Below are 16,265 nucleotides of genomic sequence, written 5' to 3' on the forward strand. Positions count from 1 at the left end.
CAACCTTCCTCCTTGGTTGTACCTCACTGATTTCCTGCTTTCCAACCCATGCAGGCACAGCTATAATGGTACTCTGCCAGTAGCTGCTGCCCCAGGTCCCATGTCCCCTGGGGAATTTCCCAGCTTTTTTTTTTGTGCTGAAAATTTCCTGCATTTTACCTCTCCCACTGTTGAACTCTTCTCTGGGCTGTAGCAATTCATGTATATTAACCATTAGAGAAGAGAGAGCTTTCTCTTCTCTGCAAGCTATCCTGAACCTAGAGCGTAGCTGTGAGGATTGCATAATGTTACAGCTGTTATGACACATCTGCTGAGAGAGTACAAACATTTTAACTATCTAAAGGAAGTTCTGCCATATATCATGTCATTGTATTTTTTAAAAACAATAATGAGAAACTGGAGTGGAGTGTATGTTCTTCCTAATGTTGGAGGCCCATTTAATGTATAGTTCCTTTGGTGCACCTGATGCTGGCAGTATCCTGAGCTGGCAGCCTCAGAATCTGCTTCAGTTGTTCTGGTCCATAGCTGTACTTCCACTAGAGTCAGGTCACTGTTTTGCACTTGCAGAGCAATGCTTCAGTGCCTTTGTCCTTGGCACAGCTGCACACTCATCTGTGTCTCTGATAAGTGGAGAATACAGGCTTGAAGACATTAATAATGAAAGTGAATTTGTTCTGTGCAATTGCACTACTTACATCCTTAATGAATGATGCTATGTGATTATGCCTAGTTTCTCACTAAATTACGGTGATGTGGTACTGAAGGATAAAAGGTTTTTTCCCAGTGCATTGGCTTCATATGATGAAAACCTGTTATCCTATTGATTTACAAATTCTGTTGTTTTATTTTCTTAACAGTAGTCAACTGTATAATGTCATGATCTCCAATACTTCAGTTAAATTCTGTTGAATAGTCTCATAAACAAAAACCAAACCAAACCAATTCAATTACAATATAAACTTTGTCATTTAACAGAAGAAAAAGAAGAAAAAAAAGTATTCAGCCCCATGTAGATATTCTTATAATATTAATGGAATCTGTAGCTGCATGAAATTTTAAAGATAGCTATGTAAGGATTTTCTAATCCACCTACAGGTAGGCTAAATTTGAATTGGAAGTTGTGCAACTAACGTTAGCCCAATCTAATAAACCTGCTGGAGAGGAAAAAAATGTTAACATTGGCTCAGCACCACACTAACAAAAACATGTAACTTGGAACCAACATAGATTATGATAAAATTTTAGAGTACCTTAAAAGAATTCCAGGAAAGAAAGCATGTAGTAAGGAATCTAATAAGTGAGAATGTGGAAATTTTGCTTTCACAAGTACAGAGGATAGAGCAGAAGTTCATCTAATTCCTGGCTGATTTCTTTGGAAGAAACCACAAGCCTTGATGGTGCAACATGATAAATTCCAGGGATGGAAGAGGACAAAATCGTTTGTACAGGAAGCTTTCTAAGTGATGAAGACAACAGCATCCATTTCCAGTTACTGTCATCCAGCTTCAGCAAAATGCCAGTCAGAAATCCATGCATAACTTCTCTAATAAATAATATTTTTAGTGATATGGAATGAACTCAATGTACTGTGGTGAAAATAGTTTCCTTTATTATACTTTTTCTATTTTATCACGTGACTTTCTTTTGACAATTGGTATCTTTTGACAATTCTGGAATTTCAGTTATGGAAACATTCATAAATTAAGGAATTATCTTACATTAACCAACTCAGTGAATATTGTATTAACTTTAGAAAATATTATTAATTGCACTTTATTAATCCAGTTTTCCCTGTTATTTCTAAGTGCTTCTTGGCATGTTAATGGCTCTGGCTGTTATCAGTTGGCTTTACATTCCAGGAAAAGTCATCTTGTTATGCCACCTAGAGGTATTCTTACTGTCCTTGTCCTATATTGGATATAATCTAAATAATCTGTATTACTGTGGTTTAGTTTGCCTTACAAAAACAGCAGACCAATCATGACCATATGAAGTTTAACTGAGTCAGAAACCACAGTTCAGAAAATACTGTTTTCTATTTGATATGACTGAGAATGAAGAACGACACTAGCATTCAGCGTATCAACTTAATGAATTAGAAAAAGCATTCAAGCTCAATCGTCATCTTCTCAAATAACGAAAACACTTTAACCCAAAACAGAGAAGCAAGCAAGCTGAAAATGGAGGAAGCAGGAACAGACTTTCTCTCTTATGTGAAATGACATCAGTTTTAGTGAGAGAACAAAATGAAAAAAAATGTTCCAAAGCATCTTACAGTCATCAAGAAAGTGAACTTTGTGGTGGCAATAGAATCATTTTATCATCCTGAAAACTCATAGATACTGATCTATATTATTCAGCATTTATACTGATGTTGAATTCTCTGTTAAGGAAAAATGAATGGCAAATGTTTAGTATGCACAGTAATGCACAAGCATGGAAATAAATATATTCTTCAAAGAAAGAATATTATTGAAAGGAAGCATACTGAAAGTTAGCAAATTTTTCGTGAACAGCTGCTGGCGTTTAAGAGTTGAGTACAGGAGTTTCTCATCCAAGCATGAAAGGATCAGCTATTTCCTCCTTTTTAATGGTCATGAAATGGTAACTACTTTTTAGAGTACCTTCAAACATAGAGAGAAGACATGCCCAGCTTTGAGGAAAAAAAAACAAAAATCAAATAGTCCATTGTTGCTTGCTCTGCAGACGGGCAACAACACAAGTCAGCTCTAAATTTCAATTAACTCAAATTTTTCAGAAGATCAAGACTTCAAAAATTGCATAAGTAAAACTACATTACATAAGTAAATTTACATTAAATAAGTAAAATTACATTAGTAAAACTAATGTTTTCCACGGAAACTCTTTAGACACAGAAACAGTTTGAGATAACAAAAAGGAAAAAGTTTTTCAAATCTCTAGTTGTGTGCAGCCTGTATTCATATCTCAGTTAATCAGTTTCCACTTCTGCAACCAACCACCTACTTTTTATTCTGGCATCTATCTTTCCACACTGGACAGTAACTTCATTGCAGAGTCAGATAAACTTACGATGGTATATTCCTGAACAAAACTTTCATATTGGAGAATATAGCATTTCCAAATGAAAGGAAAAACCTCAACAACTAGCAATAGCAACAATTCTTCATAGTGTGATAAATGTACAAGCCTGATGTTGGATAAAATACATTAGCACTGCAAATAATCTGCTCTGCTGCTAAAAGTCATCTTCTTTCTTTCATCTGAAGGAAAAAGAAAGCCTAAATACAGTGTTTCAGACATCTACCTGTCAATATTTTAGAAGAAAATCTGAATGGATTATTTATAGCTAGCATGTTCATTTCACCTACATACTCTCACTATTTGTGTAATATGCCTGAACAGAATACAGCTTACTACTACTATTTAGTAAATTCACTTTTCAAAATATGGAGACATTGCTCTTTGAAGCAATTTGCTATTTTAATTGTATTGGGTAATGGGAACCTTATTCATGCATATCTCTTCACAGAAAGAATATGGGACCATTACAACATGAACACTTCTGCTTAATTTTTTAAACAAAGTGCTTTGCTTGACAATATTGCCATGAGAAAGTATGTAACAAGTGGCTTTTGTGACTATTCATTCAGATAAAAATAAGGTAAATATTTTCCTCTCAAGTGTATGCCCTGCGTTGAGATGAAATGATCAGCCATGAAGAAGTTAAAGTTGGGAGCCAGAATTGTGTGATACAGAAAAAATCCTGTGCTTTAGAGTAATCTACATGTGTGCTTGGTTTGTTAAATGCTAAGCCTTCTCTGCTTACCTGGGATTTTATTATATAATATATATATTTGTTCACATGTTTTTACCAGCTATATATAATTATTTAATTTTTAACCAAAGCTTAATTTTACTTTGTTCTTTTCTATGTGCTTTCGATCTTATCTCTCCCTTTTGATTGCACAAACAGCACATGATTGGCTTTCACTGTTCTTTGTGGACACAGAGGCAGTCAGTGCTTGTCATAAAGCCAAGGCTCCTGGAGCCCATATGACACCTTGAAAAAGATCAGTTGCAGGAGATTGCTGGCACTGTTCCTGGAGGCTGTGGAGAGGTGTTATGCTAATCACTGAAGTCCATCAGTTGAAAAAACAGTTGACCTCCTAATTTCTTTGTTAAAATATTGTAATATTTCAGCTAATGCTATGCTTACTTAGTGTTTCCTAAACCTTATTTCAATGTCGCAGTCACAATTTGGAGACATAATAACAGGATGCATGAAGTGCCCTTGAAGCAGCATGAGGATTGATGTGCCTGGCATTGTTCTCTGGGAGCCCACATGTGGTGTGGAGGCCACAGAAATGTGGAGAAGACACAATAAAGGTCTAGTGCAGAATGGAGGAGATGAATCACAGCAAATCCTGTGAAAGGCCCTTTAAATGCTCTCAATGTGCTGTGCAGCTAGCCAAGACGCCTATCTACAAAGGTGGCTATATTTTGAATAAGCGGTTCAAAATCAACAGCTTAATAGTCATTATAAAAGGAAGCTGGAAATTGTCTCACTTAACCCTACTTTCCAACTTAACTGCAGTCTATAATGTTTTTGGATCTTTATTGCTTAAAAGATACAGTGAGAATGCCATTAGTCTAATGTGGCTTGTATAACCATGACTAACTCAATACAAATGTCTCAAGTAAAATATGGGAGGAACAAGATGCAAGACAGAATGAAGTGTAATCTTGTCTAACATTTGATCTGTGATGCCCTTGGGTACCTTTGGTGAATGCATTCTTTTTCTGGAAGGAAGTTCAAAGTCCTGAGTTGTGCAGGTGCATTTAAAAGTTTTAAAAATCAGATATAAAATACATTTTTTGTTCTGTTTTTGTTTTCTTAGTGAGACTGTAAATTGTGCTTCCTGGCTATTCAGTAGCCAGCAACCAGTCAGATGGAGATTTAAAAATTGTTTGCTTTTCTGAGCTACCAGTTATTTAACCAGGTTACTTGAAAGAAAAAAAACAAAATATAGAACACAAAAATACTATGAGAACCAGTTTCTGAATCTAACAAATTCTTCTGAAAAACAATTCCTTACATCCATGGCCATCTTTATAATTAAATATTGGGCAAAACTCTCTGACAATTGGGAATTAAATGCACAAGGCTTGCATTTTCAACTGTGGCCAAGACTTGTAAAGGAATCCTCAGAGAAATTACTTTTGTGACGCTCAGACCAGAAGTGAAAAGTGCTGTCAGTTCTAACAGAAAGCATATTCCTGAGATGATTTACAGATGTCAGAGGTCCAAAATCTTCAGATTATCAATATTTTCTCACACTAATCTATTGTTTAAACTTTAAATGATCTTGTTTGCCAGCAGCACATTATAAACCTGTGGAAAAAAAATCAATAATTTGTAAATCTTTCAATCTCTTACAACCATTATTAAATTAAGAGAGTATTAATAAAGGAATTATTTGCTTAGTATGGTAAAATATATTTTTCCACTTTTATGATGAAATAAAAATTATTCAATAATAGCATAATCACACTGTATCTCAGCCTGATTACCCTTACAGATGTTTTGAACCACAAAAATATTAGAATAAATATTGCAAAGGAATCAATTTTTCTTTTTCCTTTAACAATGTTTATGTTAATTAGGAAAATGATGCGTATGAATGCCAGTGACTCCAGAAAAAAAAAAGAGAAATTTAATAAAGATGTGGGGGATAAGTATGGAAGAAATAAATACACTGTACATTATGTGTGGATAAAGATAGAAGAAATCTTAGGGGATGGTATTTCAGGCAGAAGTGTTGAAGTATGGGAGTTAGCTAAGAGCGGCCGAACTATGCAACCTGTGAATAGCTGCCCAGACTGCAAAGTCAAATGTCTCTGCTCAGATGGGCTCAGGGCACTTGGTTTCTCTGATCTCTGCTCCGGCAGCTGCTCAGAGGTACGTGAACTGGACACACATTGACCCTTCAACTCTGTGTGCTAACCAGAGTGAGCTATTAAGAGGTTAAATGTGTATTAACAGTAATCTTATTGTCTCTTTATGTGTGATTGAGCTCTCTGTTTCCTGGAGTCTTGTTATTAAAAGAACTATTTCCTTAATAGATTGCATTAGGTTACACAACAAAGGTAAATTAGGATTTATATGCACTTTAACAGTATGCAAAGATGAATGTGGTTCTACTTAAAGCCAGCATTAGATTTAGATAAAACATCTGAATGTAAACAATTTTGTAGAAATAATAATTCATTAAGAGGCTTCCTGCAATTCTTGATGTGTTAAAAAGCTAGTTGCAACTTCACTGGCGCTCTTCTATACAAGATTAACCACATTAATACATGTATGTTAAGTACATGAAAGATCAATTCCCATAATGTCTTCTAAATTCAATCTGAATTAAAATATGATTTACTTCATATCTTTTTTTCAAACAGCGGTTCTTGCAGTATTTACATGTGAATTAAAAAGCACTAGAGAGTCTTCAGAGTTAGGAATGAAAAAAAGCTTTATGAAATCTCTGACCCTCTTTTATTAATACCACAACACACATGTCTTGGAAACTCCTCTGCTGCATATTCTTTCCATAAGCACCATGTTTTTTAAAAAGGTGTTGTTAGTGGGGGAACAGGAGCATTCAGACAAAACCGGAACAAATCCTCAGTACGGTTGATACCCTGCTATAAACGGAATGGCACAGTAGATGTTACCAGTCTGGAGTATGTCTTTGATAAAAAGAATAAATTAATTCCAGAATGATCCACATGGTAACAACGTAAGGCTTAATGAGCTGTAATTTGTATCTTTCTTGCCAGCAAGATAAGGAACACTGTGAAAAAGTGTTTTAAAAAGGGAGAATGACTTCTGTAGGAGTTATCTTATATATAGGGTATGATGTAAAGAATCGAGCAAATTTGCTGCTGTGGAGTAAGTTACATTATAAACTACTCATGACATGAATTATTTTGCACAAATTATTTAGGGTGAAGTAATCTGCTGTTATATTCTGTTAATTTTGATGTGAATTTGAACAGTTGCACGAGAAAAATATTATGACCTTATATTTACTTAAGTCTCCTCAGGAAATAATATGAAAATAAACATGTTTTCCAAGGCCAAAATTGAAATGGAGAAGAAAAGGGATAAAAGCTATATTTGGCTATTCCGCTCCTCCTCATATTCCCTTAGCACATGTTATATAGTTACTTCTTCTCTGGCTTAAAAAATCATACTTTTGATTATAGTAAGCCAGAGACAGGCAGATACATTTGACACATATAAATTGCCTTTTTAGAAGTAGTGATTCAGAAGTAATTGCTTAAATGGAGTTTAAGACTATATGTCAGTGTAATGTTCACCACATATTTATCTGATCTTTTCCAAGTGTGTCATTCAATAAATTCTTTCAACATCTATGTATTTCCACATTAATTAAGATTCAAGTTTTGCCGATGTTGACTACAAACTAATTTTTTTTTTATCTTTTTGGCATCATTCAAGTACACGTTCACTTTTACCCAGCTTAGTCATTTACATGTTTGAAATTCCTGAAATGCCTCAGGAAGTGGTAGTTGTATCAAGATTTTTCACTGTGATTATGAATAGGCAAAACTCTAACATGTCTAGCATTTCTGAAAGTGAATATCACATTCAGTTAGAAAAATGAAAAAAAAAATACTTACCTCTGTTCTGCCTTTCAGATACTCAACCTCTACAGTTGCTTCAGCAGAAATGAACAGACCTTCATTGTCACTGGTATCTGCCTCACCACCTTCCAATGTGCACTGACTGCCAATCTTTCAAGAATAAAGTAGATGATTACAGTCAACCAGCAAATTCAGCTATCACCACTGGGATGCGTTACTGAATACCTCCTCTAAATAGCAGTGTGTAAGATGTTTGCAATCAGTTTTCTGCTCTGAAAATTGAACATAGGATAGAACGTTAAAGACAGAACAACTCCTTACAACTTTTTAGTAGAAGAAGCTAACCATGAATCCAATTTAAAAAAAAAGCATACTTGAAGTATGAGAAAACCTCATGAAAATTGGATTTAATAGCTATTCAATCAGAGAAATTAGGAATTTATATTTTCTGTGGAATACTATCCCCAAACAATATAGTTGGATGATGCACGATACTGTGAAGACATGCCATAAGGAAAGCCTGTGGTCTGCCAACAGGGGTAGGGTAAGATATTGACTGGTTTACAGCAATGTACTTATGTCCAAGAGAAACAGCAGAGACAGCCCCTTCAAAAACAGCAAAAATCAGTGGACTCTGAAAAGAAAGAAGTTATAGTAAGAACTGAAATTAAGCTCAAAATCTTTGAATAGTGTGCATTATAAAATAATGGACCAGGAAGCAGATATTTCCCCTCTTGTTTGATTCCTGTTGCATTCAGAAATATCAGACTCTGACATAATTCTTTTTATTTACAAAGAATGTATACAAATAAACATCGGGTGTGACTATTGAGTTTTCCCATTCAGAAAGACAAAGAAACTCATTTTGATGAACCAGTTTTGTGGAAAGGAGTTGCAAAATGCCGTGTACACATACAGAATAACATTTTAGTATAAAGAGATTTAGTAGTAACATGCAGCAAGTTGCTGGCTCCCAAGAGCTGACATAATTTTTGAGATAGGAAATGAACATTTCTGAGAAATGACACCTTGGTGAGTCAGTTTCACTGAAAGGGCAATCACTTACTAAACTCATATTTTTATATTTTTACTGCTGTTCATATTCTCTTGTATATGGCACATTACCTAAATTGTTCTCATGTGATGAATAGAATTAATGATTATCACCATCACCATAAAAAAAATTCAAAATAGACTCTGTTGTCACCTTTGCTAGTGCAATGTGTAGTGAATAAATGCATTTCATGAAACCTGCATGTATCTATGCCCGTTAAGCAGTCCAAAGGATTTTTCAGGTTCATAGTAGACTCTGTTCGTCAAAGGAGAACAAGTATTGTGGAAGAAGTTAAATTTCATAAAACTTTCAGAAGCTGCTGTGAGAAAATCAGGAAAATCAACAGCTTTAGCAAAGTGGGCCAGGCTGGCACTGATTAGAAAATACATTTTCTAGGGGTGGAATCTGAGAGATGGGCTTCAGAAGTTTTGAAAGAAAGAGTGGAATAACATTTATTAAACTAAAAGCTGTGTAGTATCCTTTGTACCCAATCAAGCCAGTCGAGGATAAGTACATGTCCATATTCTGGTCTTAAAGGATTTATAAGTTTTGTAAAGAAAAGTTAATAATTGACTTTTATACACCTATGGATGTTCAGATAAAACAGCATTTCATTAGAATATCCAAATGTGTACTATTTTTAACAGAAGTTCAGTTCCTGTGCAAAACAGAAGTTTCTGGGTTCATTTGGAATAGTGAAATAAGGAAATCAAACTTAATTAAAATCAGGGTCTTTAATTTTTTCACATCCCAGTGAGTTCAGTAGTTAAGAAACCACTGTGCTCTTCACAGTAAGTTTCTCTCAATATTTGCTGATAGAAATAGTTTGGTAGCTTTCTATCTTTCTCTATATATATCTCATTATTTTCTTATAGGGAACCAGATATTGATTGGATTATACCTTCCAAATTACAGTTCCTGTGGCCTAAGTATCAGAAGATCCTAAGTGTTTGATGGAAAACCCTTGATTTCTTGCACACATTGCTTCAGAAATTTTCTGAAATTACACAATCAGTCCTCATATTTATTGTTTTTTATTAGCACGTAGATATGAACAGATATGAACAAAATATTGACAATGAATTTTACACAACATACAATGATATTTTGTATCTGTAGAGATCAGACATTTCTCATTACTGCAATACAATGGATCTTGGCAACTATCTGCAAGTCAATACAGGTACTGTCTATTTGTACTCAGTATCTCCAGTGATTTTTTTTCTTTCCTCTTAGTAGACTGTGTTCTAGTACTTCCTCTATCATAACTTGCAATCTTCCACCCCCTGCCTCTTCTCCCTGTCTCATTTCTATTTTCTCCAAAGACCATCCTATGTAAAGATTGATACAGCATGAAGGCATTCTAGTACGGTTGTTTTAAAGTTGTGTCATATACTTGTTATGCAGAGTACTATAGCATGACACTTTATAACAACCTGTGGTCATATTAAGTCTGTCTAACTATCAATAACAATAGATAGTGGTTGCCAATTAGAAATCCAAAAATTTCCTAATTGTTCTTCAAGGGCATTGTTCATGTTATTTTCCTGTATTTAGAGTGATTCCCCAGGTATGATAAAAGATACAGAAAGCCAGAAGGAATGAAATTTGTTAAATATTACTTCTGCTGATTAGAAGGATAGAAGACTTAGAAATTAGGGAAGCTATATTAGGTAGCTTAAATTTCAAACTTCATGCCATTCATGACTATATATGGGGATTCTTTTAAAATTTGTGATCAAATGACATCCAGTTAGCTTTGTTCATCTCACAATAACACTTCCTTTAAAAGATGCTGATGTTATTATCCAAAATAGCAAACAATTGTCACCAAAATAAAGAGATAGATCTCTGACCAAGGCAGAGAGAACAGGAGTCTGTTGGGCTTTGTAGTATTTCAGATAGCTTCCGGTGGTGGTAATTCTATGACAGTGTTGCAGAGTAGTTCAGAACATTCTTTGTGATAAAGTTTCACATTGGTCATGTCAGTGTTCACTGCTTGCTGTTCTACACTAGTAAAATCCTTTTTTTCCAAGCTCGATGGGTATGTATTAAATTTTGTTAGTTATAAATGTAATATTGTCTACAGCTCCAGCTTGTGATGCAACAACTGATACAACCAGTACTGGTATATCTTAGGAAAAAATGCTTTTTCTTGCTAGATTAGCCATCAAATCAGACCATATGCATGATCTTAACACATTACAAGTACAGAACAACAATGATGGTATGAATAATTTACTTAGTAGAAGCACGGTACACTGTAACTGTATAACTACAGTAGAGCCAATTCAGTCAGTATGGCTCGTTGCAATTGTTTTCAAACCACAGTAGATGGATAATATTAAAAAAGCTGAAATTCAGTGAGCATATGTTTTATTACTTTCATATGCAATGATCCAGCTATTAATAATGGCAGGTTTTATTCAAAGTTAAAATTGTTAATATTTTCATTTACAACCTACTGATTTTATTTATTTTTGGCTTAATCAATTCAATCACTTAGTGAAGTTTTTTGTAGTAATTACAAAATTCTTGCTAACAGTTGAAGACCTACTCAGATAACATTATAATCACCTGTAATCTCTAGTTTTGAAATTTAAGTTTCTGGAATAGTTTATTAGCTTTTATATTTTAAAATACTATAATTCAAGAAGGAAATACAGAAGATAAGGAAGTTAAAATAGAACAATTGTTATCAGAAAGGAGAATGGATGGGTGGGTTAGCTCTGAGAACAATGATTGGGTGGGCTTGTCCCCTCGGAACTGCAAACTTTTAATTAAGAAAATCAAATGTTCTTAGTGCCTGTTTTAGAACCATATATCTGGATCCACTGACGTCAATAAAGAAAACTTGTTTCCATCAGGTTTAATTTACTTCTGCTCTGCCAATCATTTGGACAAATAAGAGCAGGTTGTGTCTTCAAGTCACTATACCTAGAAAGAGAATTGATAGAACACCACTGACTTCATGTTATTCCATTAACATGAATTTATGTGTTTCTACAAGTTTTGGAAAGCAACAGCAGAGCATGATTTTGTCTTTTTCTTAATAATTATTTTTATTTTTAATTTTATTTAATGTTAATAAAAGTGATAGGTTTATTTCCTTCTAGCAAAATAAGTGCAAGAATACAGAAAGCAGAGCTGACTTAGAACTGATTTATTCCATTGTTCAGACAGTGCCCAAATAATTTCTACCAGATTCTTGTTTAATGTATTTGCTATTACAAATCTCTCACAAGAATACTCTGCTACATTCCCTTCACATCATAGGGCTTCATCATCTTTACTATCTTTACTTTTCAGAACATGCATCAGTTGATACATACCTAGTTTGTGAACCATAATCATCTTCACAATCACTTGCAGACCTTGCAGAGTGATAAGTCCTTACCGTAATACAATTACATTCATTTCTATTGAAATAAAATCTCTTTCAAATGAGTCTAAGTATGTTTTGAATTGAAATCCTTACGAGGAAGGTACTGTTAAGTAATGCTGATCAGATCTGAACAAAGCTGAAGCATATATAGATGTGAGTTAGGAAAAATGTATCTAAAACAAACCATTGCACTGATCATATCTTCTACATTACATTTGTTTCAATAAATAAATAAATATAAAAAGATTGCACAAGGAGTGAAAATCTCACTAAAGAGTACAACCACTGGTAACCACTCCGTTAACACTATTTTTTGCTTACTGGCATTCTTGTCCACCTTCACTTGGAAACTGTCAAGAGATGTGTCAATATGTCAGTTATTAATGAAGATATATGATATTTCCTCGCTGAGTTCTGAACAGTGTTTAAGTCTACACAGAAATGTAGAGTTTCCAATATTCCAAATAGGGAATTTTATTCTTGGAATGTCTTTATTTTCTGAGTATTAGAGTATGGTTGACTAAAAAGCAATGATGCTTGCATAGGAGCTGTTGTCTTTGAGTACAGAGGCTCCAGAACTAGAGGTAGTTGACCTGAGAACAAACTGAATTTGGACTCTCAGCCAATTACGAGATATAGTTATTATATCTATTGTGAATAACCTTTTCTCCAACCACAAATACTACTGTGTACTGTTAGTAATTATTTGAGCAACTGCTGGCACTATTAGTTTACACAAGTAAGTTGTCTTTTACTGATTACAATGTGTATTTCATATTTGTAATATGCTCTGTGGTCACCAAATAACTCTATATTTCTTTGTTGATGGAGGCCCCATTGTTTCCTTTAGATTACCCCTGCAGATCTTTTATGTGAATAAAGAAAAAAACTTCCATTCTTGCTCTTCAGTGAACAAAGTAGTAGAAGTGGCCTAAATTAAAAGTGTGAAAGCCAGCAGGTTTCACAAAAGTGTTCAAAAGTCCCATTATACTACATTTATCCAGCTCTGCTCCCAGACAGATATTCCATTTGCTGTGTCATCCACAGAGCCACTATCTGTACAGCTGTTCTTTTACATGAAAACATTATTTCTGATTACTGTTCACCACATCAAGGCAATCATTTGCATACACTAATATTAGCAAAAGGAACGTAAGAATTAGAAATATAAGACTTAACACTGAAGCACCAGGCACGCATTATCCATATAACCAGTCTTTAGTAAGATACATTAATTTGGAGAGAGGGACATTTTATAAGGACATGTAGAAACAGAAGTGGATGAGAGTAGATTTAGATTAGATATCAGAAAGAAATACTTTACTGTGAGGGCGGTGATACATTGGACCAAATTGCCCAGAGAGGCTATGGACATCCCCTCCCTGGTGATGTTCATGGCCAGCCTGGACAGGGCTTTGAGTGATCTGGTCTAATGGGAAGTGTTCCTGTGTGTACAACTAATTAATATACATACGATATAGTTCTACAATCAACAAATATACAGACAATATAGTATACCCAGAAACTTGGTTGATGTAATTATTAAACTAGAGTAGGAAAAAAGGACACTCACCCTATCCTGGGCCCACATGATAGACTCCAGAGGAGTGGATCTCCAGAAGAGATCCTTCCCCACTGGCAGTCAGCTCTTAAATGGGTCTAGGAAAGGTGGAGCCAGGCTCCACCCCTTCTTGCAGCACAGGTGAATTGCCTTCACCTGTGCTCCCGTGGCTGACTCATTCTTCACCTCAGGTGATTAATCAGAGGTTCAGGCTGTGATTCAGCAGCCTGAACACTGCCTAAGGCAGAGGGGTTAGAATTGAATGATCTTTCAGGTCCCTTCCAAGCCAAAATATTCTACAATTCTGATTCTATTAATTTATCTTCAGTGAAACAATTTTTAGTCTAGAGAATAGTTTGCATTGCTGTAGATTTTCTTAGCAATCGTACTTACAAATTGTAATCTAAGAGTTCCTGTGTTCGCTTGATAAAGAAATATTCTTGGTTTTTTTATGTCACCATTTTCTGGCATACTTAAAATGATTCTTGCAAGAAATATTTGTACTAATTAACTGATGATGTAAATATATATCTTACTTAAGTCATTTCTTACGTCATCATTAGACCTCATCAGTGGATATGCTACGTGGATACTGAGGTAAGAATGTCTTTAAACTCAACTACAAATAAATATGTAACAATCAAATATTTTTATCCTTTCAAAAGTAAGGCAACAGTCATACCTGAAACATTAATAACAAATTTGAGAACAGACAGGAACAAATTATAGTTGTTATGTGTGATTTACCATAATGTTAACAGACACTGGGAACTATGACAGCCTGTCAGAGATTATTTGGGAGTACACACAAATGCTAGAATGCACCCAGAGCTGTAGAGTTAGCCGGCTATAACAGTCATAACTTTCATAAACTCAAAGTGGTTTTACCATGCTGTTAAGCCTACTAATTGCAGAAATTATCATCTCTCCTTTTTAAAATTATTATTTTTAAGAGAGTTTTTTGAAAGTAGCCATCATTATTTGAAGGATAGCAATTTGAAAAGCAGAAGGAATATTAGGAAATTTCAACAAAAACTTCACAGTCACTGAACCATAAAACCTGTTAAGAGAAATCTTCAGTTATCCACTATTTACCACAGTAAGAGAGGTTAAAGACCATTTTGATCTTAACCATCATGCCATTCTTTTGTTCTTATACTCAGACAAGAGTCTTCAGCTTCAAACTGTTTCACCCAGCTCTGCTCAATAATGTTGACTTTGTACTTACTGTATTGTACTGTGAGTACTTCCTGTACTCACAGGAAGCCTGAGCTCACTGCTATCTCAGTTTTTTTCCATCCAAGGAGAATATGCAGATATGATACCTAAGAGAGGATGTTTACAGCTGGATCAAAAGACATATTCAATGAAATCTGTGTTAAGAAATACAGAGTACATAATTTCTTCGAAAAATTGAAGGTTTTATTATATCTGTCTGAGAATGACCTATGACATTGTTATGATATAACAATCTGCCCTGATTTTTGTAATGCAGGTAGAAGTATGTAATACTACAGCTTTGCTAAAGACTACTCTAATTTCACCAGAAGTGATATAGTCCTTGGTTTTGGCTTAAAAAGCCAACTAACCAAACAAAAAAAACATAATTTTGCACCTTTTCTCTGGGTTTTCTGGACTTGATTTAAGATTCATTCAAGTTAGTAAGCCTCTCTCTACAGTTCTCACACACAAAAGCTTTTAGAAATAAACAAACAAGAATTAAATCTGAAATCCTCACATAACTGTAGGAGCCTGTTAGTGTCACAGAAGAATATGACTTGGAGTCTGATTGTATGAATTGAAAAACTCTAAAGTAAAAGATTATCTTGAAATGTGAGACTTTATATTTTCAATTTACACATAATGCCAGTTTGTAGAACATCTATAGCGTGTCAGAAGCATTCAGTGCAAACGATATGACATTATTTATTTGTTGTGACAGGCATTGTTTTTTTCCTTCAATGCAATGTAATTTTAAATATTTACTGGCAGTATGAAATTGTTCTTTGCACAGAGAGAAAATCAGGAAATATTTTTAGAACAGCTGTTACTTGTCATTTACATACATATTCTGAAGTATTTATTGTAAAAACATTTATCAAAAATTCACAGGTAAAAATGAGCAATTGCTGACAATTCTCAGGAAAATATGACTACAAATACCCTTGAAAACATGTCAACGGTTTACGGGCTGGTTCGGCCCGGTTCTGTGACTAGAAGGGCGGAGGGATCCGCGGATCCGCGCCCCTGGGAAAGGAAAATAGGGAACCCCGAAATAGTTGAAAATAGTGGCAACAATCTGAGGTGAAACAAAGTAATTTACTAAATATGGTATCAGCAGAATTTTATGAGGAGAGAGAGAGAGAGAGAGTGTGTGAAATTGAAGGTGGATCGGCCTCACCACAACACTGAGATGAGAAGCGCAGGCAGAGAAGCGCAGGCAGAGAAGCGAACATCAGGTGACCTTGCCGGGAGTTATATCTCCTCACTGACCACAAAGCCCCCTGGGGAAATGTAGCTCTTCATCTCCTCCGGACAGGCACCCGGAACTTGAGCATCAGCAGTCAATCCCCAGTGCATTACATGATGTTATGATGTGGAATACTGATAACGAAAAATCA

At 34.9% G+C, this 16,265-nt stretch overlaps 1 long non-coding RNA gene across 1 annotated transcript; it reads right to left on the reverse strand.

Moving 5' to 3' along the window:
• Positions 1–1,622: 1,622 nt before the first annotated feature.
• On the reverse strand, positions 1,623–13,694 carry LOC104909609. The gene is made up of 3 exons (XR_792457.2): positions 13,657–13,694; positions 7,681–7,916; positions 1,623–5,374 (listed from the first exon to the last, which is right to left on the reverse strand). It is a non-coding gene; the product is annotated as an uncharacterized LOC104909609 (long non-coding RNA).
• Between the last annotated feature and the right edge of the window lie 2,571 nt (positions 13,695–16,265).

Source organism: Meleagris gallopavo, chromosome 2 (assembly GCF_000146605.3).
Source record: "Meleagris gallopavo isolate NT-WF06-2002-E0010 breed Aviagen turkey brand Nicholas breeding stock chromosome 2, Turkey_5.1, whole genome shotgun sequence".
In the NCBI taxonomy this organism is placed as follows: Eukaryota; Metazoa; Chordata; class Aves; order Galliformes; family Phasianidae; genus Meleagris; species Meleagris gallopavo.